The sequence below is a fragment of the Pseudorca crassidens genome, chromosome 18, assembly GCF_039906515.1.
Source record: "Pseudorca crassidens isolate mPseCra1 chromosome 18, mPseCra1.hap1, whole genome shotgun sequence".
Classification (NCBI taxonomy): domain Eukaryota; kingdom Metazoa; phylum Chordata; class Mammalia; order Artiodactyla; family Delphinidae; genus Pseudorca; species Pseudorca crassidens.
The window spans coordinates 72691225-72697136 of record NC_090313.1 but is presented as its reverse complement, the minus strand read 5'-3'; the positions used below and the strand labels follow the sequence as shown (position 1 = coordinate 72697136).

The 5912-nt window shown below is 43.5% G+C and overlaps 1 protein-coding gene across 1 annotated transcript in view; it reads left to right on the top strand.

The window, feature by feature from the left end:
• Positions 1–2926: 2926 nt before the first annotated feature.
• Positions 2927–5912, top strand: part of TEX26 (testis expressed 26) — a 40891-nt gene continuing 37905 nt past the window's right edge. Inside the window, exons 1-2 of the mRNA XM_067713194.1 lie at positions 2927–5251; positions 5342–5476. The gene's annotated coding sequence lies outside the window, so the exon portion shown is untranslated. The remainder of the gene's footprint in view (positions 5252–5341; positions 5477–5912) is intronic.

Below are 5912 nucleotides of genomic sequence, written 5' to 3'. Positions count from 1 at the left end.
GCATCGAATTGAGTAAATTTGTGACCAAGGATGTGTGATCTGTCCGTCACACCCTGCAGGTGGTATGTTGGCCTTGTAACTTATTACAGTGAGAATTGTGGTTTTACAGCTATTTTATCAAGAGCCTTCTTTGAAGAATAGGTCTGTGAAGTATTTGGAGAAAAAAAATTGATACTGATGTTTCAGAAAAGGGGAATGTTCCTTAATAACAGAAGGTGATAAACATTTGTTATTCACTCGGTGCAAAATGAAGAGTATTAACAAAAAAATAAGTTATACACCAGAACAAACAAACCTTAGGTGAATATCAAATAGTATATGCTTCCCAAAGGAAATAGAAACTCTATTCACAAAAATTGACAAAGTCCATTTTTTGAAAATAGTTGAATTCAGGAAAACCTTTGGTAATCGCTCCAGAAATGGACTAAAGATCTGGAAGTTTTCTTTTTTAAATTTATTATTTTATTTATTTATTGTTTTCGGCTGCGTTGGGTCTTCGTTGCTGCCCGCGGGCTTTCTCTAGTTGCGGCGAGCGGGGTCTACTGTTCGTTGCTGTGCGCGGGCTTCTCATTGCAGTGGCTTCTCTTGTTGCGGAGCACAGGCTCTAGGCACGCAGGCTTCAGTAGTTGTGGCTCGCGAGCTTCAGTAGTTGCGGCTCATGGGCTCTAGAGCGCAGGCTCAATAGTTGTGGCGCACGGGCTTAGTTGCTCCGTGGCATGTGGGATATTCCTGGACCAGGGCTGAAACTCGTGTCCGCCCCTGGAATGTTTCTTTTATCATTAAAAATTGTTTTCAGTCAACTCAGAACCAAATGCATTTACTTAATTCGATATTCACTTACCAAAGTTTTATGACTGCCTCCAAAGAAATATACACTGTGCTAATGTATATTTCATTAGCAAATGTCACAAAGAATTGATACTGGGAAATCTATAAAATCGGTGAAAAGTCTATTGGGACAGATCTTCCCGGGTCAAAGTGACCTCAGTCTGGATGTATATTTGCCCTAATTCAGACATCTTAAACAGTTTAAGATCAGTAGAAATGTATAGGACAAGAATGGCCTAAGCAATCATTCATTCCATTCATTCATTCATTTATCACATATGATTGAGCGCCTACTGTGTGCAGTGCACTGGAGCTGGTATATAAAGGTGCCTAAAACATGGCCCTTGCTCTCAAGGAACATCCAGTCTTGTAAAAGACAGGTGTACAGCTAGTAAGAACAATAAAATCAGTGCTACGGGAGAGATTCAAAAAGGAAAGCGTCTAAAACGCTTATGAACATCCAGTCTTGTAAAAGACAGGTGTACAGCTAGTAAGAACAATAAAATCAGTGCTACGGGAGAGATTCAAAAAGGAAAGCGTCTAAAACGCTTATGAACATCCAGTCTTGTAAAAGACAGGTGTACAGCTAGTAAGAACAATAAAATCAGTGCTACGGGAGAGATTCAAAAAGGAAAGCGTCTAAAACGCTTATGAACATCCAGTCTTGTAAAAGACAGGTGTACAGCTAGTAAGAACAATAAAATCAGTGCTACGGGAGAGATTCAAAAAGGAAAGCGTCTAAAACGCTTATGATCCGGTTTTGGAGATAAAATTACTGACGTGTAACTGTAAAATTTAGTTTTAAAAGAAACATGTAAGGATCAATTTATCCAAGCAACTGATTTACTGAAGTTCTCAGTGAAAGAGTCACCTTGGAAGCTATTAATTTTTTCCAACAAGAATGCAATCTGGACATTATCTACAGAATAAGGGAGTTTTTCTCTTATTACCTCATGGTTAGAGTTTGATTTTTGGCCAAAGGAAAACATTGTCCAACTTGATTGCCTACCTTAATTATCAGCTCGAATGTCTTCTTACTGTTTCAAATACCCGTCTATCTTCAAAGAGCAAAGTTATACCCCAATTTAAGAAATTCAAAAGAATGTGCATCAGTGTTTGAAGGGAGTTTCTAAAGAATTTCAAAGATGCTTTAAGCAATGGCAGTGTCATTATAATAAATGATTACTTTGAAGAAGAGAACATTCATTTGGATGGCTAACTGCTGGTCTAACAGATTTAAAATGAGTGTTCACACTTGATACTCACGGCTTGAATAAACTTGAGAGACCCAATAATGCGAGGCATTAGTAATTGTTCTTAAGGGTTCAGAGAAGAGAAAAACACAAGAATCAGAGACAGCAGAGATGGCCCAGGAAGGAGGTGACATTTATATACGATTGATGATGAGGTTTTGATAGAATCGAACGTCTGAACTTGCTGTTACGGCTTTAATTGGATAAAATGTGAGTTTGGTGAGTGGCAGGTTAGAAGAAGAGCTAGAATTTACCCTGTTAAACTGGACTGTCCTAATAAAATAGAGACCATTATAAAATTTTCTTTTCTGGATTTTTCAATAAAAACAGAGCAATCATTCTTGGACGGCTTAAACACAACCCTTCTTAGTGGCAGATATGAACCAGGTGACCTCAGGAAGACCTGGATCTCTGATGGTAATTTTAAGTGTCAGTTTGGCTGGGCCACGGTGTCCAGATGTGTCGACAAACATTATTCTTGATGTTTCTATGAGGGTGTTTTGGATGAGGCTAACATTTAAATCAGTGGACTTTAAGTAAAGCAGATTGCCCTCCACAATGTGAATGGACCTCTCCCATCAGCTGAAGGCCTGAATAGAACAAAAGTCTGACCTCCCCTAAGCAAGACAAAATTTTGCACAGATGACCTTCAGACTTGAACTGCAATGTAGGATCTGCCCTGGGCTGCCCTGGGCCTCTGGCCTGCTGGCCTACTTTGCAGAGTTAGGACTTGCCAGTCCCCACAATTGTGTGATCCAGTTCCTTAAACTAAGTTTCTTTCTCTCTCTCCACACACACACACACACACACACACACACACACACACACACACACACACACACACACACACACTATTGGTTCTGTTTCTCTAGAGAACCCTTAATAATACAGAGTCCATCACAGAAATGGAGAAAATGTTTTACGAGTTAATCCATCAGCTAAAACAAAGAGAAAAGACAGTATTTTTTTTTTTTTACATGAAGACACTTGAATAAAAGCATTGCATACCACATAATAACAGGAAGTCTTGCCAAAATACAGCAAGCAAGCCAGAAAAACTTCACTCAGTACATTCATATCCAAAGCACTTGGCATTGCTGAAGAATGTCCGTGACCTCTTCTGGGCTTTTGGAAACAGTCACCGGCCAAGTCTCCCATCAACTCTTTCACATTCTTCCTCTCGTTCCGGAGACAACCTTTCCTCTCACGTTACCCGGAGCAGAGGTCCTCAAACTCGAATGTGCCCTGGAATCTCTTGGAGGTTTAGCTGCAGATCCTGACTCAGGAGCTCGGTGGGGGAGGGAGGGAGAGCTGTGTTTCTGCGTTTCTAACCAGTTCCCAGGTGATGCCGAGGCCGCTGGTCCTGGGACAAGGCTCTAGACCTGTCCATCTCAAGCGTTACGAATCACCTGGGGATCTTGTTAGAAAAGCAGAATCTTGCTTCCCCCCCGACTTACTGACTCAGAACTCGTGTTCTCTTCAAATGCCCAGGTGGTGTGGACACGCTCAGTTTGGGGATAGCTTGCTGGTACATCTGCTTTCTCCTGGCTGGGACCCTGTCTACTCTCTCCTGGAGCATCAAGTTCTCTCTCTCTCCGTGCTTCTTACCCTTGGCCTATGAACTTGGTTATTCTTCTCTCCTTTCAAGTCTCCATGTGACCCACACCCTCTTCCCCCACTAGACCCTCTTCTCCTTCACAGGCAAAAGTTGAGTGTTCGGGCTTCCCTGGTGGCGCAGTGGTTGAGAGTCCGCCTGCCGATGCAGGGGACACGGGTTCGTGCCCCGGTCTGGGAAGATCCCACATGCCATGGAGCGGCTGGGCCCGTGAGCCATGGCCCCTGAGCCTGCGCGTCTGGAGCCTGTGTTCTGCAACGGGAGAGGCCACAGCAGTGAGAGGCCCACGTACCGCAAAAAAGGAAGAAAGAAAAAAAAAATTTGAGTGTTCCTTTGTTGCTGTCTCTTCCCTCCACCACCCACCCCCATCTTGACTTCTTCATATCACGCTCCCTCTGTACGTGTGTGTGGCAGAAAGAAATTTCTTGTAATGATGTGAATTGGAAACCAGTTCCCATTTAATTCATTTGATGCAGCTGCTCTCAACTGGTTTTGGTCAATTCAGAACTCTGTCACAGGAGCGTTGGCAACCTCAAGGTCTTAGTGTCTGGGTGATGGATCCACTCTGGCAGGTGAATGGAACCTTGCTTCTCTTACTCCTGGAAAAGAGGATTTACTTAAACGACTGACCTGAGCCCTCACGCTGTTGCCTGACCCACTCAGTGCACACTCCTCATGTTCAGGTGGAGCTCCTCAGCGGGGCTGTGGGGCTGCTTGGCTGTCCCCCTCCCCCTTCCCAGTATGGCAAGACCAAGCTCACAGGGCCTCTGGAGGACACAGGCTGTTTCCCCCTCCTGGGTCCTTTCTGGGCCTTGGGGCACCTCTCCCTCTTCATCTGGTCGCCTCCCGGGCATCTTGGAAAACTCAGCTCAGGCAATTCCTCTCCCCCTCCCCCAAGGTCCCATAATACTCTGGGCACTGCCCTTAATGTCATCATCCAGCTCACTTCAGGTGCTCAGTATTTGTTGAGGGAAAGAAGAAAGGAAAAATATTCTGCTTAATCCTTAAACGGAGTTGCCTCAAGGAACCCAAATTCAAAGGCAGGAAGAGAGCTATACTGCTCATAATGAAATGGACCTGTATCAACCATCCGTCTGCAGAAGCAGAAGCAGAAATGAAAGGCTATAAAAAAGAATGAAGGACTTCCCTGGTGGCGCAGTGGTTAAGAATCCACCTGCCAATGCAGGGGACACGGGTTCAAGCCCTGGTCTGGGGAGATCCCACATGCCGCAGAGCATCTAAGCTCGTGAGCCACAACCACTGAGCCTGCTCTCTAGAGCCTGTGAGCCGCAACTACTGAGCCCGCGTGCCACAGCTAGTGAAGCCCACGCGCCTAGAGTCCGTGCTCCACAACAAGAGAAGCCACTGTTATGAGAAGCCAGCGCACGGCAACGAAGAGTAGCCCCAGCTTGCCACAACTAAGAAAGCCTGCACGCAGAAATGAAGACCCAACACAACCAAAAATAAAATAAATAATTTTAAAAATTTTTAAAATAAAATTAAATTTTTTAAAAAAAGATCAAAAGAGTAATAAGACAAAAGAGCAATACCTTAGGTGTGTGTGGCTTTACGATTTATAAATTATCATTAGAATTATTCATCGTTACAGCCCACTGAGGGGGGTACTCACATATTCATTTTACAGATAAGGAAGCTGAGGCCCGGAGCAGTACCTGCTTTACGCCCAAGGCCTTCAGGTAGAAAGTGACGGATCTTCCGGCTCTCGGTTCAGCGCGTATCCCTCCCCGCCATTTCACAGCTTGCCTAAGACGAGACAAATGTAAGATATTAATACAAATTCACTGCAAAAATTCTATATACTCACTACTCTATTTTTAAAGTGTATTTCTTTTAAATTATGCTATGCTAATTAGCTCTACTATTTCCAGACAGTGATCTGTTATTGGGTGTTACTTTCTTAATTTAGACTCCACTACTAAATCCTAATTTAGACTCCTTCCTTCTAATAACATCGACAGCAGTCTGTGTGTCCCACCATTCATCGCTATAAATTTGAGAGCCTAAATCTGTTATATTCATTCCATTACATGGATGGGACTCGACTCTCAGAAACTTCTGGTTGAGCTCTTCAGTTTGAAGAAATCCTTGCATAGGTACATGGGATCCTTACTTTGATGCCTATTCTGTCTCCTTTGATAAATTCCCTTTTGTTACTTCACTGTTCGCTTAAGGTCTATGTTAGAATAACCCCTTGA